Below are 16876 nucleotides of genomic sequence, written 5' to 3'. Positions count from 1 at the left end.
ATACTAAATCAGAACACTAAGTTGCATTGAAATTTGGTAACTTGTTTAGGGAGGAATGAGTCTGACCTAATTACTTCATTGAAGTGGCAGCCAAGAGACAAGATGGGTTTCCCCTTTGGCCTCCTAGAGCAAAGCTTTTGTTAATTGTAACAATGTGCTCTCTTTAGTGATATCTGTATGCTCTTGTTCAGGACTGATTAGCACGGTGTTGAAGAGCATTAATATGCTCAGTAGTATTAGTTACCTAAAGTGACGAAGTCCTTCACATCAATGAAAAAGACCTTCATAATAATTCGTAAAGAGAAACCACAATTTTAGAGCAGAAAGTGATCTCTGAAATTACCTTGTATAGTATGAGTATTCTAACTGTCCAAATCTACATAATGTAATTTGTTGAAAACCCTTAGAGTTGTCTTATCATAACAAGACGCGAGCCATATTTAAAATACATAAATAAAAGTACTTTGGGAGGCAGAGAACTGAGACCGATACAGAGAGGTAAAAACAGAGAGCAAACAGAGGGGCAAAAACAGAGGTGGAGATGCTGGTCATTTCCCAGTTCCTAGAAACTGGTTCCCATCTGACTCTGCTGTTTTCCTTTTCCCTGACTTGTCACAATGTTCCGTTCAATAAACTCTACTTGATAATGAGCATGCTTGAGTAGTGTTCTTTTCCTTAAGACCAGAGACAAGAACGCTGCCTAATAACCAATGTTTATCTCAGGGCCAGACATATGGTAGAAGCTGAGCAAATATTTCTGGACCAGATGGATTACGTAAATACATTCAACGTTCATACTTATTGACCAGTCTGCTGTCTTCCTCGGGCTTACTAGAACAGTAACGTCCTTGAGTATTTTCACTCTTTCCTACCGTCACACTTTTGAGTACTAGAATAATTGAATAAAATGTTGTAATGCTAAAGGAAGACGCATTTATTGTAATTCATAAAGAATGCATTTAGTAAAAGATAAATCTGCTCACCAGTCATATTTCATGCTCCCTCATCCCAGTGAAATGTTCTTTTGAATCAACCTGCCAAATATTTGACTCTCTAGTACTATGTATAAAAATACATTGGCAAGACCTTCAAAGCCAAGGAACTACTGCTCATCTACAGGAAAATCCATTCATGTGTGACCACTGCTTTCAGACAGGTAGATTCTTCTGGCCCTTTCAGAAGCTGGAGATGTGTCTGTAAAGATCCTAAGAAAAGTGGAAATCAACAGAAGAGCTATCTTTCAGGAAAATATCTGGGCTATAAAATGGTCTAGAGACACGAGTAAACTCCAATATGTTCCCAAGATTAATTTATATTCAACTGTGGTTCATAAAACAGTCAGGAAATCTCAAGTGACCAGGAATTTGTGAATTCCAGTTACTTCCTGATTTCAGCAGATGTAAAGACTCTATTCTCACAACTGAGCCTTGAGATCTCTTCCTTCCAGGACAATGCTGCTTCTCTCACGCCAAAAACTGTCATAAAGAGGGGATGCTCAGCTCCTTCTGGACTAGCTGCTTGGCCCTTGATTGATTTCAAAAGAAATCTTAACCTTGAAAGCCTTTTTGTCTAATTTCAGTGGTGAGGATGACAATAGCAATAATGATGAAATGGCACATACAGTGCTTACTGCATGCCAGACACTGACTGCCTCCACTTAATCATCACAGAATCTGTATTAAAAAACATATGAAGCTTCCCTATTTTATGGAACAATAAGGGGATAACTTCTTACTCTAGGAAATAGAAGGTGAAGACTGGACTGGTATAAATAACCCAGTTTAATTTATAAATGGGACGGATATCCCAAAACTGGCAGCTGATAACCTCTGACATTAGCTACCTTGCTTCCCCCTCTTTATTTAGTGTCAGGTCATTTAATTTGACAATGTCAGTTGAGGATTTACCATGTAAAGCATTGCTCTGTGCACAGATAAGTCAGAGAAGCAATTTGAGGAGCCGGACTCTGTTCTATCAACATGTATTCCCAAGGCCCTCTCATTTGGGCTGAACTTTTCATAGAATCAGATATGCAGCCTACAAGAAAGGGAAAAGTTTCATTGAGGGAATTCAGATTGGTCTTGGTTTAATAGCTCCAAAGGCCATCAGTGGCCTATCCAATGATGAATCCTTGACGGAGGTGATTCAACAGCCAGCAGCAGCAAACCACAGCTCGGTCAGGAATCATCTGGAGGACACTCAAGCTGAACAAGAACTCTGGCTCCATTCATGGGCTACCACCTGCTTCTTATCCTAGAGATGATTTAACATTTAGGGAGCCAAACCAAATGTGGGGAAGGAACAACTATCAATTGCACAAGGAGAAGGCAGCATGAAGGGCCTGCCATCACTTGCTCATGGAGTCATTTGCCTCATCCATCTTGCCTGCCCTTGACCTTTTCTTTGAGTGCCCGCTCACATCGGGCCTTATAAATTTTCTAAGAAAAACTCTGGGGTCTGGTGAAAAACATGAGACATAGGAAAAGTGAAGGGAAGTGACCATGATGTGAAACCTCAAGTTTAGCAAGAGCCCTTTGACAGCATTGGCACTGAAGTTCCTCCTCCCGGCTTCCAGCCTGGGGTACTGGGTTCACAGCAAGGCAGATGCAGTGAACCTCCAAGCTGTGAAAGTGTAAAAGGGTTCCATGTCTGGAGCTGTTTTCTAGACTAATAAATTCTATGTCCTGGAGGACTAACAAGTGGAGCTGTCTCCCTCCCACGCCGACCCACTGTACTGCGCCACAGGCTTCTCTCCTGCTGGCATTGCCTCCACCTATAACGTTTCCCTGCCTAAAACAGTTGGTTTCTTACATCCCAGCCAAGGCAGTTTTCTCACCATTTAATGATCCCCCCTTGCCACATTTTCCCCTTCTCCCTTGCATGTGCTGCCTGTAAAGCATTGAAGGGGGTCATGAGTGAGTCTGAGTGCAGGGCGGGAGGACCGTGGCTTCCAAAAGCCACCAACTTCAGGGTTGATGAGGTGGTTGCTGGGAGATCTCAGCACCCAGTGCTGTGAGCTGGAAACTCGGGTCTCCCTTTGCCGGCCCTTTCGCAACCCTTCCTAAGCTAGACATCAAGGCTGCCACAAAGGTTCCCGGCCAGCTGTGTGCCCTTCTCCCTTGGAGCTGCAGCAAAATGCTTCCAGAGCTTCCAGTTTCTTCCTCAAGTTCAGCGTAATGGACTGAATTGTGTCTCCACCAAATTTATGGAGGTAACTCAGAATATAACTATATTTAGAGATAGGCTATTTAAGGAGGTAATTAAGGTAAAACAAGGTCATATGGATGGGCCATCATCCAACATGACTGGTGTCCTTGTAAGAAGAGAAGATTAGGACACACCCTCACACACACACAGACCGTGCGAAGGCACAAGGAGAAGACCAGCCATGGAGCAAGTCCTCACAGGAAGGCGTCCCTGGTGACGCCCTGATCTCAGACTTCTGGCCTCCAGAATTGTGAGAATTTACATGTCTGTTGTTTAAGCCTCCCATTTTGTGATACTTTGTGCAGCCCTTGCCGACTACCACACTCATAAGTCCAACGTTGAAGCAATGAAGAGAAGATAGGGTCTTCTATGTAACTGATGCTCAGTACCCTTTCCCAACTGAAAATAAGATGGAAACAGTTAAAAACAGAGGTTTCAGGGGTCAGTTCTTGGTTGTGCATTTTTAGGTGTGAAACCCACTGAGAGCACCCGAATCTGACTCCTCTTTTGCTGCTGAATTGTTTACTCTGGATCAAGTGGGATACTCCCCCAGACCCCGCCCCCACAGCCTCTGCACTGGAAACCATCTCCCCCAGAGACAGTGGCAGTACCAGAACTGTCACTCAGAATCTGACCCTGCTGTACCCATCAGCGCCAAATGGATGAGAACATGCAGCCTTTCATTGGGAATATTCCACAATCGTAAAAGGAAATTTGAAGAATAAGCTAAATTGTTTACATGCCTGTCCTTCAAAAATGCATCTTAACCCTCCCTCCTACTGGCCTCCTCCTTGTCCCCTCCCTCCTCTGCCATGTCCAGAAATAAACCTGGGACTCTCTTGAATTCATTTGTGCTCTTTGCCTCAATCACTTTTCTCAGTAACTCGTTCCACATGTACGTTATCCTCTGAAAGAAAGAGCAGAGTCTGTGTTCTCTGTTTACTCTGAGTTTCCTAATTTTATGAACAATTTCCTCACAATAAGGTCACTTAGACCACAGGAGCCTCATCCAAGGAGAGTGGCAAAGTCCTTGTCAGGAGTTCAGCCCAGCTTCGCCAACACAAAGCACTGGGGAACTCTGCATGGAAGAAGAGGTGCAGGCAGCCCAAGCAGGCGGCATGATCTAATTCTGTAGATATTTTTCCATCATTGAGTTCTAGGATGCCGAGGGGATTCTGTGACAATAAAATCACTGCTTTGCCATCTTCAACAAAAACAAAATAAACTGCTTCTTTTTCCATTATGTGAACCTTACAAAGGGACAAGTCACAGCTGATTAATAGGACTTGTTTTAATAATTATCGAGGGCCTTGCTTTCATTATTAGAGCAATACCTGGCAAGTGCTTACTTCATGCTACAAACTGATGGATTTCAGGAAAAGCCATCATGAAGAATAAAACCAATACAGTTTTAATGGATCAAATGCCCTCTTACTAAAAACCACAATTCTCAGATCCACATTTTTATTAAAGCAGACTTTCATTTAGTGCTTCAGATTTTACTAAACCCAGCATTTTTCTAAACCAAAGAAATCTTATGACCAGCAATAAATTTTCTCCAAGAGATCATTTTCCAATCAGTTACATTACAGCAAACCTATGCCATTACACTTTACCTCCAAAATATACAATTACGTGAATTAGCATATACCAATGAATTTTTAATTTTTTGCCTGTTAGTTCAAACCACATGAAATATCTCTGCAACTGGATATTTTTATTGAGACCAAAGCATATACATTCCAAACAATGCATTTATACTTAGATTCTTCTGAAGCTTAATGAAAAAAGTTTGTATTATCTGTGATCAATATGTCATTATTCAAACCATTCCTTTACTTGATTCTGCTCACTCTCTAATCCATTTGTGCACATTTTGGGCCAACATCTATAATACCCCAGCATATCTTTCCCATGGAGATCTCAGAAGTTAGCAAACAATATTATTATTGATATTACATTATTTTGTAGATTGTAAAATGTGTGAATCACAGAATTTTAGAGCAAAGAAGACTTACAAAGAATTTTACCTTCAATGACCACAGACTTAGAGTTTTCTCTTAATTTTTATATCTACTTCTCACATGACCCCTACTCCTAACAATTCAGGGTAAAGAGCAATTTGATTATAGCAAGCGGGGATACTAGCATTGGAAGGGGTAAATTAGAGGTAACGAGATTATTCCTGGCGCCAGCTTGACTTGACAAAGCATTTAGAATTATCTCTCAGGTTTTCCCCAGAACTGCAACTCTTTAAAGCTGGTTCCTGGAAGTAGCCCTTCCTAGCTGCATTTTTCTTCCACCTCCCGGCCAAGACAGAATGCTCATTCCCAAATTCCCTGGACAGAGATAAAGCTGAGTCTTTCCAGGCCAGCTTTTTCTAGGCTGGCTTCCCAGTTGTGGTCATTACCCCACGAGCACACATGCACACACATGCACACACACCACACACACACATGCACATACACACACATGCATACATACATAATGTGCATGCACACATTCACACACATGTACAAATACACACAGGCACAAGCACACACATATACACATGTGTACACACGGGCACATACAAGCACATACACACACACACACATGCACACACATGAGCAGGGTTGAAAAGTGAGAGGCTTTCAGCTGGGCTGTCTTCCTGGCTGGAACCGAGGCAGGAGAGACGGGATTACAGGATGGCTGTCGCAGGGAATGTAGAGACCTACACCTCAGCCTCAAGCCAAGATGGGGCGGGATCGAGCTAAGAGCTCAAAACAGAGACCTCTAGGCATTGCCCTCAGTCGCAGGCCAAAAAAAAACAAGTTTAAGAAATCTGTTGGAATAGGATATGTAAGAATGAGAAACAATCTGTACTATAACAAGAACCCTGCTCACGTGTGTGCATATGTGCTTGTATGTGCCTATGTGTACACATGCGTGTGTATGTGTGCAAAGCACATTTTTATACATTATATCTCTTCCTTAGAGTCTAAAAGCATGTGGTGCTAGAACAATCCCTTCAAATTACACTGATGGGGATTCTGAAGAATGTTTTCATAGTGTGGCAGGTACGAGTCCATAAACTCAGATGTGCTAGAAATATCTTTATTTCTTTCTTTTTAAAACAAATTATTTTCATAGGTTATTTGGGAACAGGTGGTGTTTGGTTACATGCGTAAGTTCTTGAGTGGTGATTCATGAGATTTTGGTGCACCCATAACCAGAGCAGTATACACTGTGCCCAATTTGTAATCTTTTATCCCTCATGCCCTTCCCACTCTTTCCCTTTGAGTCTGCAAAGTCCACTGCCTTTGTATCCTCATAGCTTAGCTAACACTAATGAGTGAGAACATATGATATCTGGTTTTCCATTCCTGAGTTACTTCACTTAGAATAATAGTCTCCAATCTCATCCAGGTTGCTGCAAATGCCATTCATTCATTCCTTTTGATGGCTGAGTAGTATTCCATCATACATATATACCACAGTTTCTTTATTCACTCATTGATTGATGGGTATTTGGATTGGTTCCACATTTTTGCAATTGTGAATTGTGCTGCTCTAAATATGTGTGTTCAAGTATCTCTTTTATATAACAACTCTTTTCCTCTGGGTAGTCACCCAGTAGTGGGATTGCTGGATCAAATGGTAGTTCTACTTTTAGTTCTTTAAGGAATCGCCACACTATTTTCCATAGTGGTTGTACTAGTTTACATTCCCACCAGTAGTGTAGAAGAGTTCCCTGTTCACTGCATCCACGCCAACATCTACTGTTTTCTGATTTTTTTATTATGGTCATTCTTACAGGAATAAGATGGTATCGCATTGTGGTTTCGATTTGCATTTTCCTGATCATTAATGATGTTGAGCATTTTTTCATATGTTTCATATGTTTGTAAGCCTTTTGTGCATCTTCTTTTGAGAATTGTCTATTCAGGTCTTTAGCCCACTTTTTGATGGGATTGTTTTCTTTCTTCCTAATTTGTTTGAGTTCATCGTGGACTCTGGATATCAGATATATAGTCCTTTGTCAGATGTATAAACTGTGAAGAATTTCTCCCACTCTGTGAGTTGTCTGTTTACTCTGCTGACTGTTCCTTTTGCCATGCAGAAGCTCTTTGGTTTAATTAAGTCTCAGCTATTTATCTTTGTTTTTATTGCATTTGCTTTTGGATTCTTGGTCACAAAATCTTTGCCTAAGCCAATGTCTAGAAGGGTTTTTTCTGATGTGAAATATCTCTATTTCTTTCTAATCAAATTTATTACTGACTTTGAGTTCTCCATCCCACTTAATTTAATCTCAGCTGTTCTTGGGGCTTCCCTGTCAACCTCCAAGCCCAGATCAACACCAAGGCTTTGGGAAGAGATGGAGACCAGATGGGAGGTCCTGTCTTTGGTCATCTTCTCACATGGAGTATGGCTGAGAACATCTTCCCTGTGCTCATAGTTCCTGGAGATATGAGGACTCTCAGCTCCCACTTTGGGAACAATTAAATTAGGGTCCAGGTACCTGCCATTGTGGACAGCTCACTCTGCTTCCCTGCCAAAGGTCTCCCCAGAAGATGGCAGAACCACCTTCTTAGAGACTCACAGACTTCCTCCTGTTCTCACTCCTTGACTCAAAATCTCTTTTTAGTCAGACAGAAAACCCTTTCTCCAGCCAAGCCTGCCATCTTCAATAGATTGAGGCTTTTGGAAATAAATGCCAGGAAGCCATGAAGGTGCCTATGCTGCCTGCTCTGCCCAGTTCCACTCCACCCCGAACCTGAGACTAGGAAACCCAAACCTCTGTCAGTTTCAAAAGTAGAGAAAAACAAACGGGAGACATAATTATGAACTCATATCTCAAATTATTATCCAACATCTTTACCAATGCTTCATTTAACATTTTATTGATATATGCATATGGCTTTTACAATAAATCCTTTCAAGAAAACAAAAGAAACATAATTCATCATTAAAAATGCAAAAGTGGGGCTTCTTTACAGGCGTACAGCACTAAGTATGCTCTGTGTCTGTTACTTATCTAGCTGGAAATAAGGAAAGGACACGCAGGCTAAATAAATAAAGTCATGCAGACCAATAGCAGTGAAATAGGTTTTAATCTGTCTTTCAATTGCCATATTTTTCTGAAACGATGACATGATGAAAGAACTCTCCCCACTGTTCCAAAGGGACTCAATCTTCAGGAAAGCCAAAGATTGCTGAAAATCTGCTCTGGGTCAGTTGTAATAGGGAAATCTGTAAATCTTGTGAAAGACATACATAAATCATGAGGTGGTAGGTGGAGTGTATTTGAATTTATTTTTATTTTATAGCAATATAATGTATGTGCAGTCAGGTGCACACATCTGAAGTGTACAGCTTGATGAAGTTTTACATACGTTCACAACCCTGTAATCAATCGCGACCCAGGGCAAGATGCAGGCCATGTCCAACCATCAGGAACGCATCTTGTGTACCTAGTCAACATCAGCAGAAATAAAGGTGCTCTTAAATTTGGGGAAGTCATCATTTCAGATAACTACAAGAGGTTGTTATCTATAGCATTATGGACAGGAGAAGCAGACTCGTCCATAATGGGGAGTCCAACACTGGTGAGACAGACCCTAACAGGGCTAGAAGACATCTGATTCAGCATCAGAACATGATGTCAAGGAGTTATGGGGAAGTTTAAAATCTTATTAAGATAAAAAGTTATCAGAATTTAAAACTTAAAAACTGAGCTGCGTCTTATAATAATGGCATCCTAAATCTGAGGAAATATGGAATTTACAGATAGCCACTGTTCTGATGTCCATCAATATAAATTGGTTTTATGTGTTCTTGAATTTTATACAATTTGTACTCCTTCTCTGTAAAGCCATATTTAAAATATTGTACTTAATTTTTAGTACTTAATTACTTAACAATGCTTACTTAATAATAAATAATTATTGACACTGATCCTCTCAGACACAAACTTTTCATTATTTATATAGCATTCATGACAAAATCTGAACGCATTATTTTATTTGCTATAAACATTATAAATATATTCATAACATTTTAATCCACATGTCATCATTCTTATCCATGATGAAAATTTCCATTTGAAACATTTTCTGATAGAGCAGAAATATAAACTGACAGTAATTTTAGACCTTTCCTTCTGAAATGGAAGAACCAAACGGAAATGTTTTCCTTGGTGAAACAACTAGGCATAATTTCCACTTCAGGCCAAACGAGATACACTGTATAGTAATAAACATTTTTAAAAAATGCTTTTAAGTCCTGCTATTTATTGTTAAAGAATATAAATGTTTAAACGTATTATAAATTTAACTTGCAAGTACATTGCTGCCAAGTTTGGGTGCATCTCAAGCTCCAACAGAACCATTATATGATAGAAAAATAGACAAAGTTTTTTTAAAAAGTTCTACTGAAATAGAAGTGATGCAAAAGTTATAAACAACATCATTTGATAAAATTCAATTAGTGCTATAGATTGCTCAGCAAAACTGTTAGAGCATATTTGCTGGAATGACTTACCACTAATAATGATAAGTTTAGCAGTAATAGTAATAGTGATCTTGGCTTGTCCATAGGTAACTCAGGAACAGTAACGGTGAGAACTCATGGTACATTGGGTATCTACCTTTTCCATCTCAAAGAATTTCATTAAATCTGCCACCAGGGCAAGCAGCAGAAATGAAAGTGCTCTTAAACTTGGGGAAATTATCATTTCAGATAATTACAAGCAGTTGAGGCAGTTGGGGAGGGATAGGTATTGGAAGCAGACCCATTTATAATGGTGGGTCCAGCACTGGTAAGACAGACCCAGGCAGGGCTGGAAGACATCTGATTCAGCATCAGAACATGATGTCAAGGAGTTATGGGGACATTTAAAATCTTATTAAAATAAAAAGTTATCAAAATTTAAAACTTTTTAAAATTGAGCTGTATCATACAATAATGGCACCCTAAACCTGTGGAAATATAGAATTTACAGATATTTCTATTTCACCCTTGCCTTTATTATAAAATTCTAGTTTAATTGTTTCACCCAGGCCTCAGCAGTGCCATGTAAGTTCACATCTGCGGCAGGGTAACTCACTCAGCACCCCCAGTCCCAGCCCTACAAAATGGCAGTGGGGTAAATGATAAGGCTGTGATGAGCTTCCATGTTCTTCTCCCTCTGTAGAGAAGATCCCTCATGGAAGGAACCTTACTCGCTGATTCCTTATCTTTAAGAAGACGACAGCCTAGCAAAAGCAAGATGCCATCTGAGTACTGCTTCATAACAAGCCAACAAAGGGTCAAGTGAAAGGTCTGAATATATGAAATATATGGGTATAGATAAATACGTATTTACTTATCTTGTTTGTCAGGGGTCCCCAACCTTTACCAGTCTGTGGCCTGTTAGGAACTCCCCTAACTTACCAGTCCATGGCCTGTTAGGAACTGGGTCACAGAGCAGAAGGTGAGCAGTGGGCAAGCAAGCAAAGCTTCATCTATGTTTACAGCCACTCCTCATCATTCACATTACTGCCTGAGCTCCACCTCCCCTCAGATCAGCATTGGCATTAGATTCTCATAGGAGCATTAACCCTATTGTGAATTGCACATGCAAGGGATTTAGGTTGCATGCTCCTTATGAAAATCTAGCGCCTGATGACCTGTCACTGTCTCCCATCACCCCCATATAGGACCATCTACTTAGAGAAAAACAAGTTCAGAGCTCCCACTGATTCTACATTATGGTGAGTTGCATAATTATTTTATCACACATTACAATGTAATAATAATAGAAATAAAGTGAACAATAAATGTAATTCACTTGAATCATCCTAAAACCATCCCCCACCCCTCATCTGTGAAAATTTGTCTTCCACGAAACCAGTCCCTGGTACCAAAAAGGTTGGGGCCTGTTCATTGTACAGTTTTCCACTGGACCCATAAGTCCCACAGGACACGTAAGTCCCATGAGGTCAGCTTATTCATCTGCTACATTCCCATGACATGCACATAATAGGTATTCAATAAAAATTTGCTGAATGAAGATAAAATAAAACACAAGATCATGGAAAAAGGCTAGACTTCATCTCAAGAGTACACCAGACCACAAAGGTAGATGGCACTGAGAGAATATAAACACAGTAACAAAGTAATTGCTTCTGCCTCAGGTCAATCCTAAGGACAACTGAGAGAGTCAAGTAGGCAAGCAACTATCATTAGGAGAGTGTTTCCAAGGCTGAGTCAGAGACAGACAAACAATAGAGAAAAATTAACAAAGCTAAAAGTTGGTTCCTTTGAAAAGCTCAACACAACTGACGTACCTATACCATTAGCTAGGCTGACCATGAAAAAAGAATGAGAACACAAATTATCAATATCTGACAATAATAAATGGATGATCACTACAAACCCAATCTTCATTAAAAGAATGAAATACACGAACACCTTTATGCTAATGAATTTGACAACCTAGTTGAAATGGATGAATTCCTCAAAAACACAACTCACCAAAACTGACAAAAATGAAAAAGGAAATCTGTATAGCCCTATATCTATGATGAAGGACAAGGACAGGCTAAAAGTCCAAGAATCGGGGAAAGGCAGAGCTTGTGCCGCAAGTGACTAGGGGGTCAGCCAAGTCTCAGGTCTCAGGAATAGAAAGAAAATAGACTTTGAGGATGCATGTAGGCCCTGTGTGTCCCATCAACAAAAAAGAAAAAAAACTGGGCGCAAAGTTAGAGTCAGATTCTTGGACTTGAGCTGCAATCTAAAAGATAAGGCAGGAGCTTCTTAAACACTCAGTTTCTAAATGTTTAACTGTGTTTTTTTGAAAGAGGATCTAGGCTGAGCCTAACAGAGGTGCAAGAAGTGGCAGTCTTAGTTAAGGGGCTAGCTGGCTGTCTAGGCTGGGACAACTGGAAAGATCTACTTAACTTTTAGTGAAAATAACCTAGGAGATGGAATAGTGTGCTGAATTCACATACTAATCTTTTATCTATTTATTTTTAATATTTTTAATTTATCATTTATTTATGTTATAAACTTGCCTGATAAACTTTTTGTTATTTATTTATTGTTCTAGTGTTTCTGGCCCAAGTTCCAGAGTCCTCCTGGACCCTGCACTTTCTCTCACATGCCACATGCTTTCTGTCAGAAAACGCTAGAGTTACGTAGTCATGATAACAAGAATCTGACATCATACCCCAACCACTTTCCAATTTAAGACCACACTATTTTTTTCCTGGATTACTGCTGTAGATTCCTAAGAAATGTCCCTGTTTGTACCCTAAATTTCCCAAAATTTTGTCTTAACGGAGGAATCAGTGGGGTCATTTGAAAATCTAAGTTAGTTGACATCACTCCTCTGCTTAAATCTCTATGCTTAAAATTCTCCTTCAAAAGAATCTCAAATCCTTACCCCACACAGCCTAAGGTGATCTGGCCCCACAGAACCCTCTGACCTGCTCTCTTACTGCTCCCCCTGCTTACTCCATTCCAGCCACATAGGCCTCTGTGTCACTCTGCAAATATACCTAGCACATGATAATGATCACCTCAGGGTCATTGCACTTGTGTCCCTTCTTCCTGGGATGCTTGCCACCCAGAAAGACGCATGTTTACCTTCATCATCTGTTAAGATCTACCTTCAAATGTCCCCTTCTCAGTGAAGCTTCCCTTGACCAGCCTGTATTCCCAGTGCCTACAACCAATATGCATGCAACAGGTGATCAATAAGTATTTTCTAAGGAATAGTTGGAATGAATAAATGCCTTAAGACTACAAAAAGAAGGAAACTGATAACACCTGGGTCCCCTGACGACCAGAAAGGTGTGCCAGGTGCCGTGGCTCATGGCTGTAATCCCAGGACTTTGGGAGGCTGAGTTGGTAGGACTACTTGAGCTCAGGAGTTCAAGAACAACCTGGGCAACATATTGAGACCCCCATTTTTACAAACATTTTTTTAAAAAACTAGCTGGGCATGATCACATCACTGCACTCCATCCTGGACGACAGAGCAAGACTCTGTCTCAACAAGGAAAACAAAAAAACAAACAACCCAAAAGACCAGAAAATTCTTTTATTAGGTTCACCCAGTATTTTAAAAAATTTGAAGTCACTGACAACTTTTTCTGCAATTTTTGTATAGTGATAAAATACACACAGCATAAAATGTACTATTGTAACTATTTTTAAGTGTACAATTCAGTAGCATTAAGTACATTCATATTGTGGTACAACCACAAGGAAACACCATTCTTTCAGTTTGTCCTATTTTAACTACCCTAGATACTTCATATAAGTAAATTCACACAGTATCTGTCGTTCTGTGATGGACATATTTCATTTAGCATAATGTCCTCAAGATTCATCTATGTTGTAGCATATGTCAGAATTTTTTTTTTTTTTTTTTGAGAGGAAGTCCCACTCCTTCACTCAGGTTGGAGTGCAGGGGCATACTAATGGCTCACTGCAACCTCTGCCTCCTGGGTTCAAGCAATTCTCCTGGCTCAGTGTCCCGAGTAGATGGGACTACAGGCATAGGCCGCCATGTCCGGATTTTTTTGTATTTTAGTAGAGATGGAGTTTCACCGTGGTGCCCAAGCTGGTCTCGAACTCCTGAGCTTGGGCAACCCACCTGCCTCGGCCTCCCAAAGTGCTAGTATTACAGGAGTGAGCCACTGCACCCATGTCAAGATTTTCTTATTTTTTAAGGCAGAGTAATATTCCACTGTATGTACACATATACCACATTTTGCTTATCCGTTTATTCATTGATGGATGCTTGGATTGCTTCCATATTTTGGCTATGGTGAATAATGCTATTGTGAATATGGGAGTGAAATATTTCTTCAAGACCCTGGCTTCAATTTTTTTTTAATGTGTACTCAGAAGTGGAATTGCTGGCTCATATGGTAATACTGTTTTTAATTTTTTGAGGAAATGCTATACTGGTACAGCTCTTTCGACAAGGAAAGAACTACAAAAAAATCATTGGGATTTTGGTAGAGATTGTGTTCAATCTGTAGATCACTTTGGGTGGTATTGACATCTTAACAATGTTAAGTCTTCAATCCCACCAGCAATGAACAAGAATTGCAATTTCTCTACATCCTTGCCAATACTTGTTATTTTCTCTTTTTGAGAGTGCCCATTGTAATGGGTGTGAGGTGATATGTCAATGTACTTTTGATTTTCATTTCCTTCATGATTAGTAATGCTGAGCATCTTTTTATGTGCTTACTGGCCATTTTTATATCTTCTTTGGAGAAATTTCAGTCCAAGTTCATTGCCCATTTTTTAATCAGACTGTTTTTCTTATTAAATTGTAGACATACTTTACATATTTTGCATATTAATCCCTTATCAAATATACTATTTACAAATATTTTCTGTCATTCTGTAGGTTATCTTTTCATCATATTCATAGTGTCTTTTGATGCACAAATTTTTTCATTTCCATGAAGATCAATTTGTCTATTTTTCTTTTGTTGCCTGTGCCTTTAGTGTCATATCCAGGAAATTATTGCCAAATCCAATGTTGTCAGGCTTTTCCTTTATGTTTTTTCTAAAAGCTTCATAGTTTTAGGTCTGACATTTAGGTCATGAATTCATTTTAAGTTAATTTTTGTATGTAGTGTAGGGTAAGGATCCAACTTTATTCTTTTCCATGTGGATATCCAGTTTTCCCAGCTCTATTTGTTGAAAAGACTGTCTTTTCCCCACTAAATGGTCTTGGCACACTTGTCAAAAATCAATTGACCATATTTGTGAGGGTTTATGTGTGAGCTTTTTATTATTTTCTATTGTCTATATATCTGTCTTATGCCAGTAGCATACTGTTCTGGTTACTGTCTCTTTGTAGTAAGTTTTGAAATCAGGAAATGTGAGTCCTCCAGCTTTGTTCTTTTTCAAGATTGTTTTGGTTACTTAGGGTTCCTTGAGATTGCATAAATTTTAGGACAGATTTTTCTATAGCTACAAAAAAAATCATTGGGATTTTGGTAGAGATTGTATTAAGTTTGTAGATTACTTTGGGTAGTATTGACATCTTAACATTAAGTCTTCAGTCTATGAACACAGGATATCATTCCATTTATTTATATGTTCTTTGATTTATTTCAGCAACATTTTGTAGAAGTCTCTCACCTCATTGGTTATGTTAATTCTTAAGTATTTTATTATATTTGATACTATTATGAATTGAATTGATTTCTTAATTTCCTTTCCTGATTGTTTTTTGTCAGTGTATAGAAATGTCTTTTATGTGTTGACGTTGTATCCTGATAGTTTTGCTGAATTCATTAATTAGTTCTAAAAGGGTTTTGTGGAATCTTTAGTGGTTTTGACACATAAAACCCTATCATCTGCAAACAGAAATAACTTTACTTCTTCCTTTTTAATTTTGATGCCTTTAGTTCTGTTTCTTGCTTAATTGCCCTGGCTTGGACTTCCAGTATAATGTTGAAGAGAAGTGGTGAAAACAGATAACCTTGTCTTATTTTACCAATTTTAGAGGAAAAGCTTTCAGTCTTTCCAAGTTGAGTATGATGTTCACAGTAGGTGTTTTATATATCGCTTTTATTGTGTTGAGGTAATTTGTTTTTATTCCTCATTTGATGAATGTTTTTATAGTGAAAAGATACTGAATTTTGTCAAATGTTTTCTCTTCATCAGTTGAATTGATCATGTTGTTTTTATCTTCATACTGTTAATGTGATGCATTACACTAAATTATTTTTATATGTTGAACCATTCTTGCATTGCAGAAGTAAGTCTCATTTGGTCACAGAGAATAATCCTTTTAAAATACTGTTGGATGCAATTTCCTCGTATTTTCTTGTGAATTTTCACATCAATGTTCATAAGGAACATTTGTCTATAGTTTTTTTGTAATGTCTTTGTCTGGCTTTAGTATTAAGGTAATGGCTTCATAGAATAAGTTAGGAAGTATTCATTCCTCATCAATTTTTCAAAAAACTTTTGGGATGATTGGTATTAATTTGTATTTTAATGTTTGATAGAATTCACCAGTAAAGCCATCAAGCCCAGGACTTCTCTATGACAGGAGATTTTCTTACCAGTTATAGGTCTATTCAAATGTTTTATTTTCTTTGTTGTTTAGTTTTGATACACTGTGTGTTTCTAGAAATTGTCCATTTCATTTGAGTTAACCTATTTGTTGGTGTACAATTGCTTATATTACATTCTTATAATCCTTTTTGTTTCTATAGAATTGGTAGTAATAGTCTTTCATTTCTAATTTTAGTAATTTGAGTCTTCTTTTTTGTTCATCTACGAAAAAGTTTGTCATTTGTGTTGATTTTCTGAAATAATCAAATTTCTGTTTTATTAACATTTTTGTTATTATTCCATTCTCTGGTTTTTTTATTTCTTCCCTAATCTCTTTCCTTCTTTCATCTACTATCTTTGAATTTAGTTTACTCTTCTTTTTCCAGTTCCTTAAGTTGTAAAGTTAGATTGTTTGATACATTTCTTATCCTATAATGTAAACATTTATAGCAATATATTTTCTCCATAGCATGGCATTCAGCGTATCTCATATATTTTGATATGTTGGGTTTTCACTTTTATTCATCTCTATTTTCTAATGTCCTTGGTAATTTCTTCTTTGATCCAATGGTTGTTTAAGACTATGCTGTTTAATTTCCACAAATTTATG

The sequence above is a fragment of the Sapajus apella genome, unplaced genomic scaffold (assembly GCF_009761245.1).
Source record: "Sapajus apella isolate SASKATOON/1434 unplaced genomic scaffold, GSC_monkey_1.0 scaffold65, whole genome shotgun sequence".
NCBI lineage: Eukaryota > Metazoa > Chordata > Mammalia > Primates > Cebidae > Sapajus > Sapajus apella.
Note: the sequence above shows the minus strand (reverse complement) of the source record.